Source organism: Oncorhynchus gorbuscha, unplaced genomic scaffold (assembly GCF_021184085.1).
Source record: "Oncorhynchus gorbuscha isolate QuinsamMale2020 ecotype Even-year unplaced genomic scaffold, OgorEven_v1.0 Un_scaffold_3023, whole genome shotgun sequence".
NCBI lineage: Eukaryota > Metazoa > Chordata > Actinopteri > Salmoniformes > Salmonidae > Oncorhynchus > Oncorhynchus gorbuscha.
In genome coordinates, this window is record NW_025747381.1 from 5,646 (window position 1) to 18,824 (window position 13,179).

A 13,179-nucleotide genomic window follows, 5' to 3' on the forward strand; every position below is an offset into this window, starting at 1 on the left:
TTAGGGACTGATGCTAGTATGAAGACCCTGGTCAGCATGGCTGATGCAGTGTTGGGGACTGATGCTAGTATGAATATGTACTGTAGACCCTGGTCAGCATGGCTGATGCAGTGTTAGGGACTGATGCTAGTATGAAGCTGTACTGTAGATCCTGGTCAGCATGGCTGATGCAGTGTTAGGGACTGATGCTGGTATGAAGCTGTACTGTAGATCCTGGTCAGCATGGCTGATGCAGGGAGGGCAGTGTTAGGGACTGATGCTAGTATGAAGATGTACTGTAGACCCTGGTCAGCATGGCTGATGCAGTGTTAGGGACTGATGCTGGTATGAAGCTGTACTGTAGATCCTGGTCAGCATGGCTGATGCTGGGAGGGCAGTGTTAGGGACTGATGCTTGTATGAAGCTGTCCTGAAGACCCTGGTCAACATGGCTGATACTGGGAGGGCAGTGTTAGGGACTGATGCTTGTATGAAGCTGTCCTGAAGACCCTGGTCAACATGGCTGATGCAGGGAGGGCAGTGTTAGGGACTGATGCTGGTATGAAGACCCTGGTCAACATGGCTGATGCAGTGTTAGGGACTGATGCTAGTATGAAGCTGTCCTGAAGACCCTGGTCAACATGGCTGATGCAGGGAGGGCAGTGTTAGGGACTGATGCGAGTATGAAGACCCTGGTCAGCATGGCTGATGCAGTGTTAGGGACTGATGCTGGTATGAATCTGTACTGAAGACCCTGGTCAGCATGGCTGATGCAGTGATAGGGACTGATGCTGGTATGAAGCTGTCCTGTAGATCCTGGTCAACATGGCTGATGCAGTGTTAGGGACTGATGCTGGTATGAAGCTGTCCTGTAGATCCTGGTCAGCATGGCTGATGCAGTGTTAGGGACTGATGCTAGTATGAAGCTGTCCTGTAGATCCTGGTCAGCATGGCTGATGCAGTGTTAGGGACTGATGCTGGTATGAAGACCCTGGTCAGCATGGCTGATGCAGGGAAGGCAGTGTTAGGGACTGATGCTGGTATGAATCTGTACTGAAGACCCTGGTCAGCATGGCTGATGCAGTGATAGGGACTGATGCTAGTATATGAAGCTGCTAGGCTGGTATGTTTGGCCGTCCCCTGCAAGGTGTCGATTGGTCAATCTCACACAGGGTCAAAGGTTAGGCTGGTTCTGTGGTGTCAACGGGCTGTAGAGCCCTGAGAATGAAACACCAGGGAGTGTGACACTAGTCTGCACTGCAGACTACTTCTAGAGCTGCTAATAGACTAGCTGCTGTGACAGCTCACCCTCACCTGTCTGTCCCCTGAATGAAGTGCTGTAATGATGTGTGTTGTGTTTGTGTAGGTGGTGAGATGTTCCGCAGTGCGCTGGGGAAGACCCTGGGCTTCGTGGGATACACCATCCAGTACGGCTGCGTCGCCCACTGTGCCTTTGAGTACATCGGAGAGTTTGTTGCGGTGTGTAGGATACTTTTCTCTCTGTGGCCATGGTCTGTGAATTCCCGAATAACAACTTCAATGTCTGTGAATATACCCACAGTGCTCTGGTCCTTCTATGGAGCCCACCATCACAAGCCACGACGTTGTCTTCTCAGAACGGTTGAGTCGCCATCTCTGCAGAATCGAGAAGTGAGTTTTAGTTTTCAACTTGAAATTCTCAAAGTTGGTAAAGTAAAACGTAGTTTACTCTGAGTGGTGTCTTTTGCACCGTAACCCCTTGATGTTCTCCCTGATATCTGTGAATGACATCACACCCCATGGATCCTGTCTTCTCTGTCTGCAGTGGTGATATAGTCATCGCTAAGAGTCCATTTGATCCACATATGAACATCTGTAAAAGAGTCATCGGTTTGGAGGGAGACAAAGTCTGCACCAGTGGCCCCTCGGATGTCTTCAAGACCCACCAATACGTAAGTATTCATCAACAGTCATGTCCCAGGACTCTCAGCCACATGTAAAGTATTCATCAACAGTCATGCCCCAGGACTCTCAGCCACATGTAAAGTATTCATCAACAGTCCCAGGACTCTCAGCTACATGTAAAGTATTCATCAACAGTCCCAGGACTCTCAGCCACATGTAAAGTATTCATCAACAGTCCCAGGACTCTCAGCCACATGTAAAGTATTCATCAACAGTCATCAGGACAGCCACATGTAAAGTATTCATCAACAGTCATGCCCCAGGACTCTCAGCCACATGTAAAGTATTCATCAACAGTCATGTCCCAGGACTCTCAGCTACATGTAAAGTATTCATCAACAGTCATGCCCCAGGACTCTCAGCCACATGTAAAGTATTCATCAACATTTAACATTACATTTACATTTAAGTCATTTAGCAGACGCTCTTATCCAGAGCGACTTACAAATTGGTGCATTCACCTTATGACATCCAGTGGAACAGCCACTTTACAATAGTGCATCTAAATCTTTTAAGGGGGGGGTGAGAAGGATTACTTTATCCTATCCTAGGTATTCCTTAAAGAGGTGGGGTTTCAGGTGTCTCCGGAAGGTGGTGATTGACTCCGCTGTCCTTGCGTCGTGAGGGAGTTTGTTCCACCATTGGGGGGCCAGAGCAGCGAACAGTTTTGACTGGGCTGAGCGGGAACTGTACTTCCTCAGTGGTAGGGAGGCGAGCAGGCCAGAGGTGGATGAACGAAGTGCCCTTGTTTGGGTGTAGGGCCTGATCAGAGCCTGGAGGTACTGAGGTGCCGTTCCCCTCACAGCTCCGTAGGCAAGCACCATGGTCTTGTAGCGGATGCGAGCTTCAACTGGAAACCAGTGGAGAGAGCGGAGGAGCGGGGTGACGTGAGAGAACTTGGGAAGGTTGAACACCAGACGGGCTGCGGCGTTCTGGATGAGTTGTAGGGGTTTAATGGCACAGGCAGGGAGCCCAGCCAACAGCGAGTTGCAGTAATCCAGATGGGAGATGACAAGTGCCTGGATTAGGACCTGCGCCGCTTCCTGTGTGAGGCAGGGTCGTACTCTGCGGATGTTGTAGAGCATGAACCTACAGGAACGGGCCACCGCCTTGATGTTAGTTGAGAATGACAGGGTGTTGTCCAGGATCACGCCAAGGTTCTTAGCGCTCTGGGAGGAGGACACAATAGAGTTGTCAACCGTGATGGCGAGATCATGGAACGGGCAGTCCTTCCCCGGGAGGAAGAGCAGCTCCGTCTTGCCGAGGTTCAGCTTGAGGTGGTGATCCGTCATCCACACTGATATGTCTGCCAGACATGCAGAGATGCGATTCGCCACCTGGTCATCAGAAGGGGGAAAGGAGAAGATTAATTGTGTGTCGTCTGCGTAGCAATGATAGGTGAGACCATGTGAGGTTATGACAGAGCCAAGTGACTTGGTGTATAGCGAGAATAGGAGAGGGCCTAGAACAGAGCTCTGGGGGACACCAGTGGTGAGAGCACGTGGTGAGGAGACAGATTCACGCCACGCCACCTGGTAGGAGCGACCTGTCAGGTAGGATGCAATCCAAGCGTGGGCTGCGCCGGAGACAGTCATGCCCCAGGACTCTCAGCCACATGTAAAGTATTCATCAACAGTCATGTCCCAGGACTCTCAGCTACATGTAAAGTATTCATCAACAGTCATGTCCCAGGACTCTCAGCCACATGTAAAGTATTCATCAACAGTCATGTCCCAGGACTCTCAGCCACATGTAAAGTATTCATCAACAGTCCCAGGACTCTCAGCTACATGTAAAGTATTCATCAACAGTCATGCCCCAGGACTCTCAGCCACATGTAAAGTATTCATCAACAGTCATGTCCCAGGACTCTCAGCCACATATAAAGTATTCATCAACAGTCATGTCCCAGGACTCTCAGCCACATATAAAGTATTCATCAACAGTCATGTCCCAGGACTCTCAGCCACATGTAAAGTATTCATCAACAGTCCCAGGACTCTCAGCTACATGTAAAGTATTCATCAACAGTCATGCCCCAGGACTCTCAGCCACATGTAAAGTATTCATCAACAGTCCCAGGACTCTCAGCCACATGTAAAGTATTCATCAACAGTCATGTCCCAGGACTCTCAGCCACATGTAAAGTATTCATCAACAGTCATGTCCCAGGACTCTCAGCCACATGTAAAGTATTCATCAACAGTCCCAGGACTCTCAGCCACATGTAAAGTATTCATCAACAGTCATGTCCCAGGACTCTCAGCCACATGTAAAGTATTCATCAACAGTCATGTCCCAGGACTCTCAGCTACATGTAAAGTATTCATCAACAGTCATGCCCCAGGACTCTCAGCCACATGTAAAGTATTCATCAACAGTCCCAGGACTCTCAGCTACATGTAAAGTATTCATCAACAGTCATGCCCCAGGACTCTCAGCCACATGTAAAGTATTCATCAACAGCCCCAGGACTCTCAGCCACATGTAAAGTATTCTACCTTTAGTTTACCAGGTAAGAGTATTGAGAGCACATTTACAACAACGACCTGGAGAAGACTTTGACGAGGGCTTGACATGAGCCAGTAAAGCAATACATTCTGGATGAACGATTAAGCCTTGTCAAGACACTTCATGTTGTGTTTCAGATAGTCTCTCATTTCAGTCAATCATCTTCATAAGTAGCCAAACCCCTGTGTCTTCAACTCAATCCCAGTGTGTTCTGGGTGTTTAGATTCCAGACCAGGCACATCCATCTTGTGTCGTCAGTCCAAATATCATCCTTTGACAGCGACTGTATTTCCTCAGAGCCGTGGTTGTGGTGGAACCACTGTCATTGCATTCTTATTACTGCTCCCCCCGGCCACGCCGCCCTCGGCCACCGCTCAGCCTGCCAATCTCTCTGAAGCCTGTTAGAGTTAGTGCCAACCGAGTGGACAGGTTGATGGGTGGGCTGAGGTGTTTGTGTTGTGTGTGTGTGTACACACACTCTCACATGAACAGTGGACGTATAGGTGAATGTAACCACACACAGGATGTGCTGGTGTCATCCAGGAAATGAAAGAAAGTCATTTTCCTCTGGGAACAGGTTTCATCTCTACACACAGGCAGTAAAGCTATATTGAACAGGTTTAATCTCTACACATGTCTTGGTCAAAGGTCTCAGCCTACAGATGTACTCTCTTAATTTGATCACTCTGTTGGTGTAGAAAATGCATACATGTTGTGTATTCAAGTTTTAAAACTTATTCTAATGTTTGCTATTCACACTTTAAAATGTCAGACTTGATTTACCCTTATTTAAAATGTATCAACCCATACAAAAATGTCCATGCATTTTAATCCACATAATAATCCACATTTCCTGTTACTGCAGGATTATTTCCCTGCCGTGAGAAACTGGTCAAATTAAGATGGCAGATCGGTACCTCTGAAATGTGTCTCAGTGCAAGACATAGGTCAACAATGAATAAGACCAGACCAATCTCTGTAGGGTTTCCCCGTCAAAACACACACCAAAATGTCTGTCAACACAGTTGGTTGTGGTGTTAATGAAATAGAAGCCTTGTGTGACATAAGGCATCCCACCATGCATGTTTTTGTTTGTGTGCTATACGAGAGCCTGTCCTCACCTCCTCTTTCTTCTGACGGGCTGGCAGGTTCTTTCCTCCCACATTGATGATGAGGAGATGGACAAATTGGCTTGTCACCTCCTAGGAGTCTTTTCTACAGTATGTCTGCTGCATTGTCACAACAAAGACATTTGATCCATGATATGATGGTGGGTGTCTTTGAGAGAGACAGAGGGGGAGAGAGAGCCTTCAGAGTCTAAAGCTATCCCCTCCATGTTAGACAAAACACAGTACCTCAATGATATTAGTCTAATGATCAGAGCAGGGTGAGGCCTTAAACAGCACTACCTCAATCATGTTATCTTAATGAGTGACGCATGGTGAGGCCTTAAACAGCACTACCTCAATCATGTTATCTTAATGAGCGAAGCAGGGTGAGGCCTTAAACAGCACTACCTCAATCATGTTATCTTAATGAGCCAAGCAGGGTGAGGCCTTAAACAGCACTACCTCAATCATGTTAGCTTAATGAGCCAAGCAGGGTGAGGCCTTAAACAGCACTACCTCAATCATGTTATCTTAATGAGTGACGCATGGTGAGGCCTTAAACAGCACTACCTCAATCAAGTTAGCTTAATGAGCGAAGCAGGATGAGGCCTTAAACAGCACTACCTCAATCATGTTAGCTTAATGAGCCAAGCAGGATGAGGCCTTAAACAGCACTACCTCAATCATGTTATCTTAATGAGCCAAGCAGGGTGAGGCCTTAAACAGCACTACCTCAATCATGTTAGCTTAATGAGCCAAGCAGGGTGAGGCCTTAAACAGCACTACCTCAATCATGTTATCTTAATGAGTGACGCATGGTGAGGCCTTAAACAGCACTACCTCAATCAAGTTAGCTTAATGAGCGAAGCAGGATGAGGCCTTAAACAGCACTACCTCAATCATGTTAGCTTAATGAGCCAAGCAGGGTGAGGCCTTAAACAGCACTCTAATCATGTTATCTTAACATGATTGAGGTAGTGCTGTTATCTTAATGGCCTCAGGCCTAAACAGCACTACCTCAATCATGTTAGCTTAATCGACTCAGGGTGAGGCCTTAAACAGCACTACCTCAATCATGTTATCTTAATTGACGCTAACATGATTGTTAGCTTAATGAGCCAAGCAGGGTGAGGCCTTAAAACAGCACTGGCTCATCATGTTAACATGATTGATGAGCCAGCGAGGTCTTAAACAGCACTACCTCAATGAGGCTAAACAGCACATCAATTGAGGTAATGAGCCAAGCAGGGTGAGGTCTTAAACAGCACTACCTCAATCATGTTAGCTTAATGAGCCAAGCAGGGTGAGGCCTTAAACAGCACTACCTCAATCATGTTAGCTTAATGAGCCAAGCAGGGTGAGGCCTTAAACAGCACTACCTCAATCATGTTAACTTAATGAGCGACTCAGGGTGAGGCCTTAAACAGTACTACCTCAATCATGTTATTGAGGGTGAGGCCTTAAACAGCACTACCTCAATCATGTTGCTTAATGAGCCAAGCAGTGAGGCCTAAACAGCACTACCTCAATCATGTTATCTTAATTGGACTCAGGGTGAGGCCTTAAACAGCACTACCTCAATCATGATTGAGGTAGTGCTGTTTATCTTAATGAGCGACTCAGGGTGAGGCCTTAAACAGCACTACCTCAATCATGTTATCTTAATGAGCGACTCAGGGTGAGGCCTTAAACAGCACTACCTCAATCATGTTGTCTTAATGAGCGACTCAGGGTGAGGCCTGACCAGGCTGTTGAACGGCAGACTTCACTATCCAGGTGAGCTCAGCTTTCCCACCTTGACACGTCTCTGACAGGTAAACATAGCCTCGCCCCCACCCCTTCAACCAGCCAACCACAGAACAGGTTCCATTACTCCCTCTGAGTCCCATCACAACACAGCCGCCAGGTTGAGCTGAGATACGCCACTCAACCCTAAACCCTAGCTGGGCACACAGTCTGACTGGATGACTGGGCTGGCTGGAAGTGTGTTGTGGAAAGTAACAATGTCTGTTGATTATGGTTTGGCTGAGCGCTCTCATTCTGTTCTGGTGACTCAGTGTAGGGAGTTGGGAGAGGGCATGTCAGACTCGGAGCTTAGTGTCATGGAGAAGTAGGTAAACAGTTCATGAGGAGTGTTTGCTTCTCTGCCTGTCAATCATGCAGGTGCTTATCCTTGACATCCTCTCTACCTTCACTCAACACTGGTGTGTGATCCATAAATTAGTTTTCAGAGACTGCTGTGGTTATGATGGCCTGCGGTGAGCTTGCAGGTGTTTAATCAGAGAAGAAGAGTTCCACCAACTATGACTGGGGACAGAATTTGTCTACCTCGTTCCAATACCTCCAGTATCATACCCCTAGGTAATAACCAGATCCATTTGAACATCCCGTGCAGGTAAAATGAAAGGAGAGGTTAGTTCTACCCTCTGGTTAAGTTAGGGTTCAAGAGGAGAACGTCAGGGACATCCGTTTCTACAAATGAGAGTCTGGCCTCTCTTTACACAATCCCAGTCATAATAAAATGTACGTTTCTGACATGTGTTAACATGCAAGGTGATGTGTGAACCCTCGGTCTTTCACCACCATAATATATGTTTCAGAGGAGTAACTTTGCAATACCCTGTCTGTGGCTAGAGACTCCATGTGGAATGTTCTCTACAGGGTCATTAGTTTGATGCTCCGAATCAATCAGAGCTTTGGTGTTTGTGTGTCTGTGTATTTGTTGATCACTCTTGATTGACTCGCAGCAGATCGATCTAAATTTATTGACCTTGTTAGTAGTGGACAGAATGGAGTCTAGATCCTGAATAGAGTTGACCTATACCTTGATGTTGGATTAGTTAGGTAGTTCCTCCGAACCTTCACTCCATGGGCCCTAAGCTTTAACCACCACTAATGTATCCTACCTAGTGTTTGCTAAACTCTGAGGCAGTGTAATGGACTCGGATTAGACCTTCTGCTAGCCTAAAAAGCCCTTTCGGTAACGTTTCTATGGACACTTGAACCCGCTTTGAAACCAGAAGTAGTCTGAACCTGTGTTCAAGCAGCCGCCCCTTTTGTGTCTCCTAAAACATAGATGAGCGTGCCTACCGACAGGGTCGTGTTGATGATATTACAGCCCTGACTTTCTGAGCAGGACAAAGGCAGTGAGTCAGTCTAAGATGGAGGCTGAGGCTGGAGCATAGCAGGGGCTTATGGTCCAGCAGATGACAAACGGCACCGGCGTTCCTCTCTGGTCTCCGTGTGCTTGGGAGCAGCCATATGTTGCCATGCTACTGAGGGGTAATGGTGGGAATGCAGCAGGCTGACATATGCTTCTCAGATGACATTGGTTTGTGTCGTCGTTGTTCTTGGGGGCCGAGTTGTTTACCTCGTGTTAGGTCAATATATCACGATTAGTGTCGGCTCATCTGGCTCGTCTATGGAATATGAAACGCAACACAATGCATAGGTTAATACTGCATAAGGATTCTGGATGTTGGGACGATTGCGATACGATGGACGCACACAATTGGAATCAAGACATCAGTGTTTGCGTCGTCCCCCCCACCCTCTGATAATGTTCTCATCTGATTTCATCTCCCTCTCCTTTTCTCCCCAAGACCTTGTTCATTAAAAAGTTAGGCAACACAAACACAGTTGCAGATTGTGATGCCCATTATGACAATATAATTTGTTGTTCATCCTGTCTTCACATATAGGAGGGACGAGGAACTTAATTAGGGCCTTGACAAGATTATTCTAGTAAAGTGATGAGATGAATCATAATTGGTGTCACTGTGGATTAGCGCTCGCTCCGATTGGCCACCCCACTGGCAGCTCGGGCCTCACTAATGGAGACTAGTGGACGATTCAGACTGAAAATCTTCAGCCCTGGCCCCTCTCTCTCTCTCCCCCTCTATATCTCCCTTGGTAAGAGGGGTTAGATCTCAGCCAACAGCCTAATGGCCCCTTTTGAAGTCCCACTAAATCCCCCTGACCCTGCCCCCCGTTACACATGACCCCTTGCTCCTATGGCCATCCGAGGCTAAAGGAGGACAGACCAGGGGTTGACGTTAAGTTGGGGTGAAGGAAGGTGGGCGGAGGGATGTTCAGTTGGGCGAGGCGGCTGAGGTGGGCTCTCTACATAATGGTGGGTGGAGGGTGCTGGCACTGTATTGTCTCACTCCTTCATGTAAACAAAGTTTAAAAGCTAGGTAAGGGAATGGTGTTGTTTACAGTATAACTGGCTGTTGCAGTCGTCGTGGAACAAATTCAATATTTTCTATCGTTGTGTTTTTTCCTGTGTCATCCCGTGGGTGTGTGTCTTGCTGTGGGTGTGTGTCTTGCTGTGGGTGTGTGTCTTGCTGTGGGTGTGTGTCTTGCCGTGGGGGTGTGTCTTGCCGTGGGGGTGTGTCTAGGTTCCAAAAGGGCACGTGTGGCTGGAAGGGGATAATCTGCATAAAGAGTTTAGAATTCCACAGACTCCAGGAGCTAGTAGAATGCCCAGTTCCCTATGCCCTGATTCGAGGCCGTGTCTGCTTAAAGGTAAGGAGGGGAACATCGCCTGACCCATCTCACATTCATTAGAGTTAGTATAATGGTCTGCATAAAGAGTTAGTAGAATGATCTGGTCTGTATAAAGAGTTAGTAGAATGCTCTGGTCTGTGTAAAGAGTTAGTAGAATGTTCTGGTCTGTATAAAGAGTTAGTAGAATGGTCTCTGTAAAGAGTTAGTAGAATGCTCTGGTCTGTGTAAAGAGTTAGTAGAATGTTATGGTCTGTATAAAGAGTTAGTAGAATGCTCTGGTCTGTATAAAGAGTTAGTAGAATGCTCTGGTCTGTATAAAGAGTTAGTAGAATGCTCTGGTCTGTGTAAAGAGTTAGTAGAATGCTCTGGTCTGTGTAAAGAGTTAGTAGAATGCTCTGGTCTCTGTAAAGAGTTAGTAGAATGCTCTGGTCTCTGTAAAGAGTTAGTAGAGAATGCTCTGTAGAATCTCTGTAAAGAGTTAGTAGAATGCTCTGGTCTCTGTAAAGAGTTAGTAGAATGCTCTGGTCTCTGTAAAGAGTTAGTAGAATGCTCTGGTCTCTGTAAAGAGTTAGTAGAATGCTCTGGTCTCTGTAAAGAGTTAGTAGAATGCTCTGGTCTCTGTAAAGAGTTAGTAGAATGCTCTGGTCTCTGTAAAGAGTTAGTAGAATGCTCTGGTCTGTATAGAGAAATCTGTGCCACGTTTATGTTATCACAGCCTCCTTTTGTCTTTGCCCATGGCCATGGTGAAATATGAAATGCCTTGCACTGAAATTGATTGTAGGTTTTGCTCTGCCTGGATTCAAAATATTCCTTATTCCCCATTCTGTGGCAAGTTGAGTAAATGCAAACACTCAAACAAGTTGGAAGTTCAAGACAGATCTGTCTCGTAGACCAAGGCCTGGGCTATTGTCTAGCTGTCCATTTTGCTTTGTTGTCATGTCACTGGATGTCATAGCAACCATGACCCTGGAAACAGGTCAGACAACCTTCTGTCCGTTTGACTGGACAGCAGCCGTCCACTGGGGGCCCAATGACGAGACCTGACGACAGTTTTATGAAGTCTCATACATCATTTAAATCCACGTTACCAAGCGTATCCAGGAAGTGAGGATGTTGGAACAGTCATGATAAACACATTATGTAATGGATAAATGTTGTTTGTTCTTCTTTTACGAGAGCCCTAGTACCCTTTTAACCCAACGTCTTCTGTCTTCTCCTTTGTTTGTTATGGTGTTTTTCTCTCTTTCCAGCTCTGGCCTCTACATCATGTTGGTGCCCTCAACCAAAGTCCCACAGGACGAGTCGTAAAAAGGAGTGACTGAGTCTACTGATCTGTGTACATGCATCATTTTGTAATATTTTCTAATTAAAGGCATATTTATCTTGAAGAATTTTGTCCCTCTCAGTTTGACTGACAATTTGAGTTCATTTGGGTTGAATTGTAGGGTGTGTTTTTGTCAAATGTGAAAATCCATGGATAGTTGATCTGCAGGTCGATAACGTACCAGGCATAGTAATCTGGGGGTTCCAGTGTGTTGGCAGGAGCAGCACCCTGCTCTGTAGGAACAGCGTCACGTGAGGAGAGATTTAAACTGTGCCTCTCTGGAGCTGCTAGTGGTAGAGAGGAGGAGAAGGAGAGACTTGTTGCTCTCACACTCCACTTTGGTATGATTTTGGACTAACAGAAGAACTCATCTCTGACCCAGCTAACTCAACAGATTACAGTGAATAGCTGAAATCCAGCATCCAAGAAGTAGAGGCCATTCATTTAAATCAGTTGAATTGTCCTGGAATGGATGTCTTCTGCCACTGTAGATCTGAGATGCCTATTTTTAGAATCTCTACGTGTATAATTGACTGGCCTACAATGCAGGGCGTGCTGTATGTATCATCCCTGACAGACATGGAAAATGGGGGTCAGGAAGGATCAAAGACGCTCAACATCTACAAAGGAATACAAAAAGTGTTATTCATTTCAACTTTACCTTTTCTCACTGTTGTGGTAAAACAAAAGCTTTTCTTGGCGATTAATATTTCATTGGGCCAACAAGGCAATTGGACAAATGTTAACATTTCCCATTTAGCCATTCAATATTTATAAGCACTTAGTAAGGCAAAGCTCACAACTGAATAGTAGTGTATACACTCTACACTACTATTCTATTGATGTGGGGAGGAAGAGAGATGTTTGGCATTTTGGGGAATGCTTTGCAATCTGTGTGACGACAAGTTTTCAGGGTCAACTGCAAATACACAAAATATCTTTCAATATCAAACCTGTAACATGTGCAGTCCGCCAGAACAACGTGCTCTCCATCAGCCACTGAGAACAACGTGCTCTCCATCAGCCGCTGAGAACAACGTGCTCTCCATCAGCCGCTGAGAACAACGTGCTCTCCATCAGCCGCTGAGAACAACGTGCTCTCCATCAGCCGCTGAGAACAACGTGCTCTCCATCAGCCCCTGAGAACAACGTGCTCTCCATCAGCCGCTGAGAACAACGTGCTCTCCATCAGCCCCTGAGAACAACGTGCTCTCCATCAGCCCCTGAGAACAACGTGCTCTCCATCAGCCGCTGAGAACAACGTGCTCTCCATCAGCCCCTGAGAACAACGTGCTCTCCATCAGCCCCTGAGAACAACGTGCTCTCCATCAGCCGCTGAGAACAACGTGCTCTCCATCAGCCGCTGAGAACAACGTGCTCTCCATCAGCCGCTGAGAACAACGTGCTCTCCATCAGCCCCTGAGAACAACGTGCTCTCCATCAGCCCCTGAGAACAACGTGCTCTCCATCAGCCGCTGAGAACAACGTGCTCTCCATCAGCCGCTGAGAACAACGTGCTCTCCATTAGCCGCTGAGAACAACGTGCTCTCCATCAGCCGCTGAGAACAACGTGCTCTCCATCAGCCGCTGACAATATGACTGCAAACAGTGCATTCGGAAAGTACTCAGATCCCTTAACCTTTACCACATTTTGTTACATTACAGCCTTATTATTTCCTCCTCAAAAACAGGTTTTTAGAAATGTTTGCAAATGTATTTTTTTTAAACATCACATTTACGTATGTTTTCAGACCATTTACTCAGTACTTTGTTGAAGCACCTTTGCCAGCGATTACAGACTCAG

The 13,179-nt window shown here is 46.6% G+C and overlaps 1 pseudogene; it reads left to right on the top strand.

The window, feature by feature from the left end:
- The first annotated feature begins 1,305 nt into the window (after positions 1-1,305).
- LOC124027235 lies at positions 1,306-11,439 on the top strand (annotated as a pseudogene).
- The last annotated feature ends 1,740 nt before the right edge of the window (positions 11,440-13,179 follow it).